Here is an 11,420-nt window from a genome sequence, read left to right on the forward strand (position 1 = left end):
AAGTAAGAAAAGTTGTCACAAGAAAGTGTTGTTTTGAGTATGGAAATACTATAGTTGATGGAAAAAAAGCAAGAGAAGAAATCTTTCACCTTTATGCAATTATTTCTGGAACCTTAAAGGCCCACCACATCTTTCAGTCTACGCATCTGTCAGCAGCAAGATAGCTTTTCTTCTACTACTCTGTGACTTTATGATTTATTGCTTGGTGACAGATAACCATTATCAATAATTTAATTGTCCCAGGATGTTCAAACTACACATTTGAATCTGGGATTTATGTTCATTTCCTCTTAATGTTCACGCTAATGACAAGTGCATGTGTTCTGACACACAATACTGTCTCCAAGTTGTTAGGGAAATATAAACTTCACGGCCTGGGTGCAATGGATCTGTGATATATTAGGGGCTTTGTTATTCTGCTCCGTCACTGAAACTTTTCTTTGGCGAGTAAATGAGCTTGAGATTCACAGGGCTGTCTTGAGAATTGAGTCACTAATTTGCTTTAAGCTAACTGATCGCTTTGTGTGAAAGCTCGGTACCTCTTTCATTCCATGCCTCCTAAAATGAGTCGAATGAGCTGCTGACGCCGGGGGTCAGATGTGAATCGTCCCAGGAGGCTGAACTAGATAATATGTTAGTTTAAGAATTTCATTTCATAGTAAATTAAATGGTTGTTCCTCGTGCATTTCCACCAAAATAATCTTTGTTTTACACATGACAGCAGGATGACTGTGATGGAAACATGTAATGTGTTTCTTCAGCAGTGGTATTCAAGTTTCCATGCGGGCTGTTTGCAGAGCTTATTTCCAGAGTCAGAAGCTAACTGCTCCCCCACTGTAAATTGTGGTTTGTCTCTTCTTTAGCCACTTAAGCTTTGCCACACACTGCTCAGGATCCAGATCAACAGAAGGAAGCAATGCTGCATCTTGGCCACTTCTCAATTCAGACAACCTTATTTTTTACTCTTTGGTGACCTGGCATGTGCCAGGACCAGCGTGTCTGCAGCCATAGCCATTGCAGTGGGAAGTTACATTGCACTGCTTCTGAAGGAATTAATTTTACCAATTATTGTTCCCTCCCCTGCTTAAACAGAGATGTTCCTCCATGCTCCATATTTTGCTGCTTTGGCTATTGAAGCCAGCCAAAGTCATCCATTTTCATGAATTTTTTCCTTGAGCGCAATTTTACATTGTAACGTGTGCCTTTCATCCTATTGCCTAGTTATCACTTCAGAAATAGTCACGACTTGCTGGGAAGGATATCCATGGACAGCATCACCATGGCTTGTGTTTATCCTCTCGACTTGTTTCTGTGCTATCTGCCAGACACCGTTCAGTTGGCAAGTCCGTCCCTCTTTTCCAGTTGTTGTCTTTGGCAAGTTACGTGTTTTATCCTGGTCTACATGAAGCATGGTACCCTTCAGCTGCTTGATCTTTCTTCTACAATGACTGTAAACAATTCTACTTTGAACTCAAATGTTTTCTTTCTGAAAGGTTCATAAACCTATGTAAAGAAGTTTGACTTTGGCTACCAAATTATATGATGCGGCCTAATCCTATCACCTTTGCAGTTCTCCAGTGGCACAAAACCATCTTCACTCTTTTCATGTGTTTTCTTCCATCATTTGGGAATCCTGATGTGGTGACAAGATAGTAGTTGGCCAGTCAAAACCTTTGCTTGTTGTCATTTTGAGTGTGTATTGGAGAAAGGCCAGAAGAATGACATTATACTAATGCTGAACCATGAAGCAATAAGTCATAAACCAGCAGTTTTCAGTCAACTCCCCATTGTGCCAGGATCCTGGAGTGCCTTTAAAGCTTCTCCACTCTTCATTAGGTGAGAATCTGCCTAGAAGCTTTGGGGGTGGCAAAATTGTTCGTTACAATCCTGGTGGTAAGGTTTTGTTCAGCCGTGCTGTGACGTACCCCACTTCTCCAAGGGGCTTGGTGAATGCAGGAGAGCTACACAGAGCACCTGTGATTCAGGGGGTGCCTCTGGCAGCAGAATTTTCCTCCAATGGCCGAGCCTTGAACTGCACCTTCTAATACCCAGATTAAATAACTAGGGATTTGTGTACTGCTTCTGAAAAAAGAGGCTTTAATAAAAATGGTAATTAAAAAGTTACAGATGCTGATAAAATTAAAAACATATGATATGGAATTGAAATGATTTAGTGTTGAAAAATGTTGGTTGATTCAGTAGTAGTTAAATTTCCAAATAACTTGTCTTGAACAAGCAAATAGTTTTAAGCATTTGGCTACATGTCTTCTTTTAAAAAAATGCGAGCACAGATCATATTGCTGGTTCCCTCTACCACAGACTGGTAAAGGCTGCGCTATAAAATTAGTGCAGCAAACCACTCATCTTTCCAGTTGCCGCATTCTCTCCTCCAGTCGACAGCCTTTTGGGGCCTCCTTGGCTCTTCAGCAAAAAGCACTAAGTGCAGTTCTGTTGTTCTGATGAAAAAATAACAACAACGTCTGGGAAGCCATAGAATGATGCAATAACTGTGCTGCTCTGCTTCCTTTAATGTGATGAAGCTTGCAGATTTGCCTGGCCCCAGTGTTTTACTCCTGCCAGTATTGTACTGTAAAGAGACTTGGCAGAACACGTTCAAAGGCTGTTCGTGGTTTTTCACTCAGCATTAAACCTTCCAATGACGGAAGGGTGGGGGAACCCATATTGGGACAAACAGACACTCAAAAAGTAAAAAAAAAGAGGACAAGGAGGCTGGTGGTAGATGGTCAGCAGTTTAGTAAACCTTGGTTATGGGACTGGGGTTGGTTAGGGCCAAGCTGAGACCCACTGGTGGACGATACCATGTATTAAACCAGTGGGTCTTCTCTGCCTGCTTTCCAGGGGGCAACCAGCCCAAAGGAAAAACAGCTCCTAATGTTCTGAGAGAAGAGGTCAGTGTTGCTTCTGTCTGATAACCAAAGTCACACCGTCCTCGATAACTGCGCTCAGTCACAAGGGCTGCGATAGTGCAGAGGCTCTAGGATTGCCACTTTTTGTGCTATGTTTGCCCAATATATGAAAAATTCCTGTCCCTGTGGCTGCCAGTCTTGCTCTGCAGACCTTCATTGAACTCACTTATGGCTGACTTTCTTTTTTAATTACACCATTTGGAAAGCAGACTACCTAGTCCTTACCCCTGTATGAGGTTAGGCAGGAAAATATTCCAAGTGGAGCTGGAGCAACTCTTGGAGAGAAATATTCCATGTGCACTTGCATGCATGGAATGGAAGATGAGGGGCAAAATATGTTCAGAAGCAGAAGTTATGGTCAGATTGATGCCTCCTTCCAACCCGTTCCACAATTATCTGTGGTGGGGTGTCATGTAAAAGGAAAAATATTTGGAGAAGCGGACATCTGTGGGCCAGCCTTGGTATGCTTCCCAGAATGTAATGACTAGGTGAATGTTTTTCAGCGCAGCAACTAAGGAATATAGGTGACTGCCAAGCACTGGATCTGATGTGGCATGAAGAGGTACAAAACAAAGAGGAGTGATTTCTCTGAAGAAACTGAGGCCTAATTCTTTCCAAACTCAGCATTAAAAAAATCCAACAAAAAAACAAAACAGAACTCTTTTCAGTCCCCCTGTTGCTTTTCAGATTTTTGCATATCTTTAAGACACTTCCATTGCGTGGACATGCTCCTTTTCACCAGCCTTAGGGCTCTACAAGTACCAGTGTAGACTCATTATTGTCGACATCTCTAAATCAACACAGTTACTGAGATCTATGTTATGATTTTAGTTCCACTGGCAATTACTGATATCTAATTACCACTTAATCTGTTCTGAACTTTGTAGGAATGCGTAATAGAAACCACTTTAACTTTTGCTAGAACTGAATTTGAATCATGTGTCTCCTCTCCTCCATGACTGCCACATCCACACCCACCATCCCAAAGAACTGAAATATTTCAGCTTTAAGAAGAAAAATAGTCTGTACTATACCATGTACATCCTTGCTCTGGGAGATGGGAAATGCAGGCTCAAGTGCCCTACAGCACCCTCAGACACTCTGCAAGTCTCAGAGAGTCTCCATCAGAGAAAGCCAACGTAAGAGAGGACCCTTGTGGCCTGGGAACAGCTATTCCGTATCATGGACAACCATTACAACTAGGACAAAACGCAGCTGTGATGCTGGGGCCTCAGAAAGTGCTGGCCAAAATGCTCAACTCCAGAAACAGCTTTAGGGCTGTGAAGCATCTCTTTGCAACCTAAAGTAAGTGTCTATGTCCCTGAGATGGCCGAGATTGAACATAGAGCTTCTCCATGGGTTTTCCCAGTGCCACAGGCCCCGCTGGAGATCTGTAAGCATCCTGCAGTGCCGGGCAGGGGCTTGATAAGCAGCCTGGGCTCAGGGCTTCCACTATGCGTCTGGCGGGGTATGCACTGGACGCACAGAGGCATATATTTTCATAGCAAATCTAAGTGGCAGTTTAGAAAGGCTGACCCGGCTGAAGAAAACCCTGGAAAACCCTGCAGAATGAAACAATAAAACTGTCTAAGAATTTAATCCAATGAGAAAGTAATTGTGAGAGGTCCACCAGATTTACATTTCTAAAATTAAACAGGCCAACAAAGTAACAAGCTTGTGCTTCTATAATCAACTAGTAGCAGTTTTACAAACTAGTAAGAATGTGGAGGGAATTCAGTTACAAAAAGTGGCTGCCACCTGCAGGTACCCCTTCGAGCTTTTAATCAATAAGGTTTGCAGAAAAATAGGTGAAATCTCACTTTGCTGGGGCAGGTAACATTTTGCCTTGGCCAGAAGCAAGTGTGATTTGGGCAAACATGTCTTGAATAACTGCAAATGAAATGATAGCAGAACAGCTGAGGGAGAGCCAAAGGGGGCTGCAGGCTGCCTCTGGAGAGCTCCCGACGGCTGAGAATGTGCTGCAAACCCAGCCTGCTGCGACCAGAAACAGTTCCCTTGGGCAGCTCTGGGCGATAGGTAACAGCACAAAAATCCAAAGATGAATTGTGGGATATCACTCCTGCCCAAGGAAAATATAAAGGGAAGGATGCGGGAGTCACTCCCATTGATTCCCGCGTCTGCCACTGATGTGCAGGTACCCGATGTGCTCCAGCCCTGGGAGCACCCGGGCAGCATGACTGCACTCACGCACTGTTTCTCACCTTGCTCTTTGCTGCAGGGCCCACACAAGTGCAGCTGCATCCCCAGCTGCAGGGAGAGGTGCTGGTCAGTCACATCACTGTGTGGAAGGAAGCAAGGTGAAAAGAAAGATTTATTAAGGAAGGACTTTGTTAAGAAGCAAAGAAAGATGATTTAGTTTCTTAGCTTGATAAATACAGATTTTGGGATGCTGCATGATGGCATGGCAACCCAGACTGTCAGGATCCAAAGGCAACCCCTCTTTTGGGGAATCATTCCAGCCAACGAGGTGTATGAAACAGTCCTGCTTCTACTCAGGAAAAGGGCATGTGCCCTATACACCATATACTACCCTCATGCTGCTCCCCTTTCCATAAAGACTTGAAAGTATATGGCAATACAGATTACCCTCCTCGCTCTGTTATGAGAAGGGAGCTGCAAAAAACCTTACAGAAATTTTTCTTGCAGTGGGGGATCCCAGCCCGATCTGTGAGTCAAATGCTCTCCTCGTGTCACAGCATTCACTGAAGTTCATGGGCATGCAGCCTCAGGAGGGCATCCCTCCAGCCTGTCGAGACCCTGCTGTAGCAAGGCCTTGAGTTTGCCAGCCCTGACAAGCAGCTGAGCCATGGGGGAAGCAAGAGGACTTGCACAATGAAAATGTGCATTTAGCTCCATGGGCTGCCTTGCGTCCTGCGCAGATGATTTCCTTCTGTCTCAGTCTAATAACTGTGCAGTCTCCCAAAACCTTCTCAGATGGCTGCTGTCCTACAGATCCCAACAGAAGCAGGGTGAAAGAAAACTTACAAAAGGCTTGATATCTCTCTGAGCAGTCTCAGTCTCTGGTAGATTAGCAATGCAAACAAATGACAGCTTCTTGGAACTAGCCAGAGACTTTTGGCAAACCCATGTGTTTGTGACTGCTACCTTCATTGGAGACGATTGACATGGCTGTGTCCTTTCCAGGCATTTTCAGCATTTCTGTATTATCAGCCACCTGGTCCAGGGCTGTGGAGTCCATCCAAGGGAGGACCGAGGCATGAGGACTGCTTGAAGCAGCTCCATGGGTAAGAAACTTAAAAAGCTGGATCTTTTGTGTAAGAAATCATATTCCTTGGCTGGCTTGTAAATGTTCATTGCAAACTATCTAGTGCTCCTGCCAGACAGAATTACCTTAACTGGGACCTTATGGCTCAATCCGTGGAGAGTCTCCCACATAAACACAGGCACGAATTGAAGTGCCTTTTTTTTGGAGAGAGTGCTCCAAGCGGGCGCAGGCAGCTCAGTCACAGCCTTTTACAGGACAGTGGCTGCGACAACATTGAAAAAGGTCTCACAGTTGAGTTCACTGAACTACAGGAGGCCCAGCAGCTGTTTAGAGAGTCTTCCTCAAGGGCTGCTTAAATAAAACCAGCAGTGTGTCACTTGTGCACTGCAAAAGGCCATCTGTTCCTTCCCAGATATCTGCATCCCAACCCACGAAGGCAGATATTATAGGTCCCTGAAGGAGGGTCAACAAATGTTGAGAAGGAGGTCGATTTTCAACTCCAATAGTTTGTAGCCAGGTGGGTTTAGCCCTGTTATTGTCTGGAGAAAGGCGAATAGCAAAACCCTCTTTTTCCGAATCCGAACAGGATTTGGCTGTTCCTGAAGTCCCCTCTTGATCTGAGATCCTGGGATTCATAATCCCAGGGCTGGATCCACAAACCCTGAACTGCCTGGCAGTTTGTGGCTTTGCCAGGCAGTTATTTTCATGCTCTGATTCACCCATCTGGAGTAAGACACTGATACCTCAGCTGTCCTCGGGGAGAGTCTCAGCACAAAAGTAGAGGTCTCCTCTCTATGTGTAACCGTGGCTTGACCTACTCCACCCAGGACCTGACGGGGTGACAGCTTTCCTAAGAAGACCAAGTGCTTGAGCCAACCACCTGGTTATAAGTGGTGATCTGGGGTTAGCAGCTAGTGAACGGATCATTTGAGGAGATCTGGGCTTTCACTGCTGTCCTGGGCAGTCCAAGTGCTGTTCATTTTCCCTCTGGCTGGAGAACCTAGTTTATAGGTGAGGTGCCTGGCTCCTCATCACGAAAAGCCTGCCAGTGGCAGCAAGGTACCCCTGCAGGTGCTGCGTGGACAAGCTGCTCACCACGTCCCCACATTTCTTTCCTTACTGAACTGGGGAAGAGGAAACATAGGCAAGCAAGGGTTACCCCGGTCTACTAAAACAGGCTGCCTTGCTTCAACCTGATGGAGAAGGTAAAGTCCAATAAGGCTTCGCTGACCTCCGCTGCACCCTGGGAAGCACCCATGTTCAGAGGTCTGGAAAGCCTTGCTCTTCAGAGAGGACCATAACCCCAGCTGATGCCACCACGACTCCAGTGCAGGTGGAGAGCCTCTCTACAGGAGGGGCCAAGCCACTGTCTGGGCAGAGCACTTGTTTAGACTATTGCTCTGTAAAGAGGCAGGAGCACTTCACGCCAGTGCCGTAAGTACCTTTATGGGCACTGCCAGGACGGGGCAGGCACAGCACCAAGACCTGCGCTGGCCTGCCAGGGCTGCCTTCCCCGGGCACATCCCGCACCAGAGGAGCACACAGGAGCAGGCTGCAACCCTACTTTGTGCTTACGCTTATTCCCAGTATTTACCCTGGCAGCTGAAGCAGGTAACTTTATACCGTTTTGCTACTTTGTGGAAACACTGTGAGGTGACGGGCACCTGAATTTGTTGACAGCTTTGAAGGAAACAATTTAATTATGCAAACCTGAAACTGATTCTGTCCTTATGCCCTGGGGCACATCCCCGCTGATGGCAGCTGCAGTCCTCCCCCCCCCGCATCTGAGGGCAGCTTCTGTCCCAATCCAGCAAACACTGGATGCTTATTACACAAATGAGGAATGCTTGCAAAGTCAATGGGATAGCCAGAGGGATAGCCAACATTTATGTGTACAATCAAATGTGCAATTTGGCTCTGAGCACTTTGTCATATTCTTGGCCTGTGTTTAAAAAAAAAAAAAAAAAAAAAAAAAAAAAAAAAAAAAAAAAAAAAAAAAAAAAAAAAAAAAAAAAAAAAAAAAAAAAAAAAAAAAAAAAAAAAAAAAAAAAAAAAAAAAAAAAAAAAAAAAAAAAAAAGAAAAAAGGATGAAAACCCACAAATCACATTTAAGCTAGCAAAATGATTTATTAAGAAAAAGCACTGATGGATTTTTGAAGTACTGAAAGGGTTGAAATAATCTGAATAGAATAAAAATTGACACAAATTTTTACCACAATGCAAAAGGAAGTTGAACTATTCTAATAAGAGTTTGCTTTAATGTTCATGCATGTCTTCACATCCTGCTTTTGGCAATGGCCAGAAAAGAACTACCGAAATACTGTGAGAAAAGCTGTTCTCATGTTATTTCTGGCCCTGCTGTAATGCATGAAATCAGGACATCTCATGAGAGAGACTGATATTCAAGATTTTCAGTCTATTTTTCAGACAAAAAGTCTGAATATATATCTAAACTTCTGGTTTTAGTCATGGCTAGATCTCAAAGCAACAAGAAAAGTATCCCTGAGGTCACAAGTCAAATAATCACAATACGGAAGAAAAGATAATAGTTATATTCAAATAACTTGGAGAAATAAAAACCTGCAAAGCCAATATTCACTTGACATACTAAGGTGGATGGCTCCTCATTCTCAAAATAACCCTTAATGCCATTGGGGAATTTCTGAAGCTTATTTATAGGGTGGATGAGGGTTGTGATTAAACCTAAAGTGCTTGAAGACACCAGCAAGTGTTGTAGGACTGGTACCATGTATGTGTGTGGCTCTAATCTGTCTAAAAATCATTTTTGATAAACACCTTCAGGATCCAAAGAAACGAGGGCGCTATGAACTATATGGTTTCTGGTGCCCCTGCCAACTCTGAATAAATACGCTGTGTGTGTAGCCAAGGTCTTGGAGAATTATTTCCTGAAAACTACTTTAGAACCAGAAGGAATTAATGAAGATGTGCCAGCTATTTCCTTCGCTGGCCTGCATGCCTCAGCCTCACCAATAATAAATAGTAACGGTTTGTACATGAGTTATGCTGCTACACCTCATGTTTTGCGCCCTGCAGAACCCATCTATTTTCACAAGGAGGAAAACACAGAGTATGAGTTTGTTGCCTCTCCTTGGGTATTGACATTCGAGGCTGGCAATAGCTATGAAAGCCAAACTGCATTTTGAGTCTTTGGCTTTAGCTTCTGCTAGAGCAGCATTTGTGTATTTTAAAACTATTTACAGAGCTTTAACTTCCATTCTACTAGATTATATTAATAACAGATTAATATGATCCTTTTTAATCTGCTCGAATAAACATTTATATTTATTATTATTATCAGAAAACTTTAAGAAATCTTCCAAGTCATTAGAGATTTATAAATTATCGATTCTGTAAAAGCTAGAGCAACTAGGGAGATGGTTTTATATGACTGCAAGCAATAAGGAAGGAGATTTTCAAACTCAGGCCAAAAACATTAATCGCAAGTGATCTTGAGAAAATCTTTCCGCAACCTTATTTTATCCTCAGACTTTCTCAGGCTTCCTCTGCAGGAAACCAACCTGCTACTGGGTGACTCCTGAGCAGAGCCAGAGAGAGCGGGATCCCGTGTCCCAGAGAGAGCTCTCCCGGGGCGGCTCCGGGTGCCTGACCCCGTACAGCTTTTATAGAAAGTGGCATTAACTTTGGGGTTTTCCTTCAAGACACAAAATCCCCTCAATTACATCTGTGTTGCCGAGGCAACATGCTCCGACTCTGCCTGTCCTCTTCAGGACCCGACATCTACCAGGGGAGCTTCTAGACAGAAAATCATTGAAACCCTGACTCAACCGCACAAGGTTTTACACTGTGCAAGCAGCCAAGAGGCTGAGGATATTTTGGAGTTTTTTTAATGCAGTAACTGGAGGGCCATCAAACTGAAGCATGTTATGACTACTTCTCCCTGTTTAAAATCCTAAAAGTCAGTCTGAATGTTGTATCCTCTCTGTCTTGTCTCCAGAAAACGCCTCAGATTTGGGGTTGAAAGTGAATATGCTCTGGGCTGACGTGTTGGGAGCTGCTACCCTGCACAGAGCTTTGTCAGTGCAAAGGAAAGAGGAAACATTTCTGCTGGTATTATTAACATGTCAGTAGCACTGATAGATTCCAACTGAGATCAAGCCCTCTTGTATTAGCCGTGTGCCAAAAGCAGAGTAGGAGGCAGAGAAAGGGGAGGAAGTGTTATTATTCCCATGTTACGGCTGCAGAAGAGAGGCATGGGGATTGTGAAATCCTCGAGGTCACACAAAATCGCGTGCGGCTCAAGTGGGCAACGGAGTCAGTCCCTCGCAGCTGCCCCTTCCATCCCCTCAGCCCACACGCGTCTCTCCACCTTGCTGGTTTAGTTCACATTTTTGGGTATTTGGGGATGCTTGAGAGTTGGGGCTGGTAGAGTAAGTCCAAGGGGACAGGTCCCAGGCAGACACCACGTGAATCGCAGTGCCCCTGTGCATTACTGCATCGCCTTCACTCACACACTTTCTCCTCTCTCCCTGCCCAGAAAAGGCAGACTTGAGCAAAAATTCCTCACAGTTTGAACCATTCTGCAAATAATTATTTAAAATTATGGATTGACCTCTATATCTGTAATACTGAAGAATATTGATGGTAGAAATACCTGACTTCATGCTTTCCAGTGGTGCTAGATGGCAAAACAGGAATAAATAGTAGGGAATCCAATAACACAGAGTGCGGTGTTTATTTTTGCACAGGCGGATGAAGAAAAGTTAGCATTATAATTATTATTGTTATCAACTGTTCAAAGTTTACCCTTAACTTTTCAAAGCAGTGATTTCTGCGATGTGACTTGTAACCATTAATGTTAAATCCAATGAAATCCACATCCATCTTTCAAATGTAGAGCAGACATCAGCCATCTGAGATACTACATTAAATGGAACTGAATCACTCCCTGACCAGTAAAAACACCGAAGATGTGAATTTCCTCAGAGAATATTAAATACATATTTTAAAACTAAGTTAAAAGAAGCATGGTTATGAAAAGAATAAAATATATATAACATAGCAAAATTACCAGTGTTGACTGTGTTGGCTATATTGATACATTACATATAATTAGGAAAATCAGCCTCTTTTGGGATGTTTCAACTCCTGTTTGTACGGAAACAAGGGCTCATGTACATATTTAAGGCTTGAGACTCTGGCTTTGTATTTCTCGTGGTTAAGCAGAAATGAGCAGCAGAGGAGGGATGGTGCAGACCAGAGCAACC

Source organism: Aptenodytes forsteri, unplaced genomic scaffold (genome assembly GCF_000699145.1).
Source record: "Aptenodytes forsteri isolate BGI_AS27 unplaced genomic scaffold, ASM69914v1 Scaffold336, whole genome shotgun sequence".
Taxonomy (NCBI): domain Eukaryota; kingdom Metazoa; phylum Chordata; class Aves; order Sphenisciformes; family Spheniscidae; genus Aptenodytes; species Aptenodytes forsteri.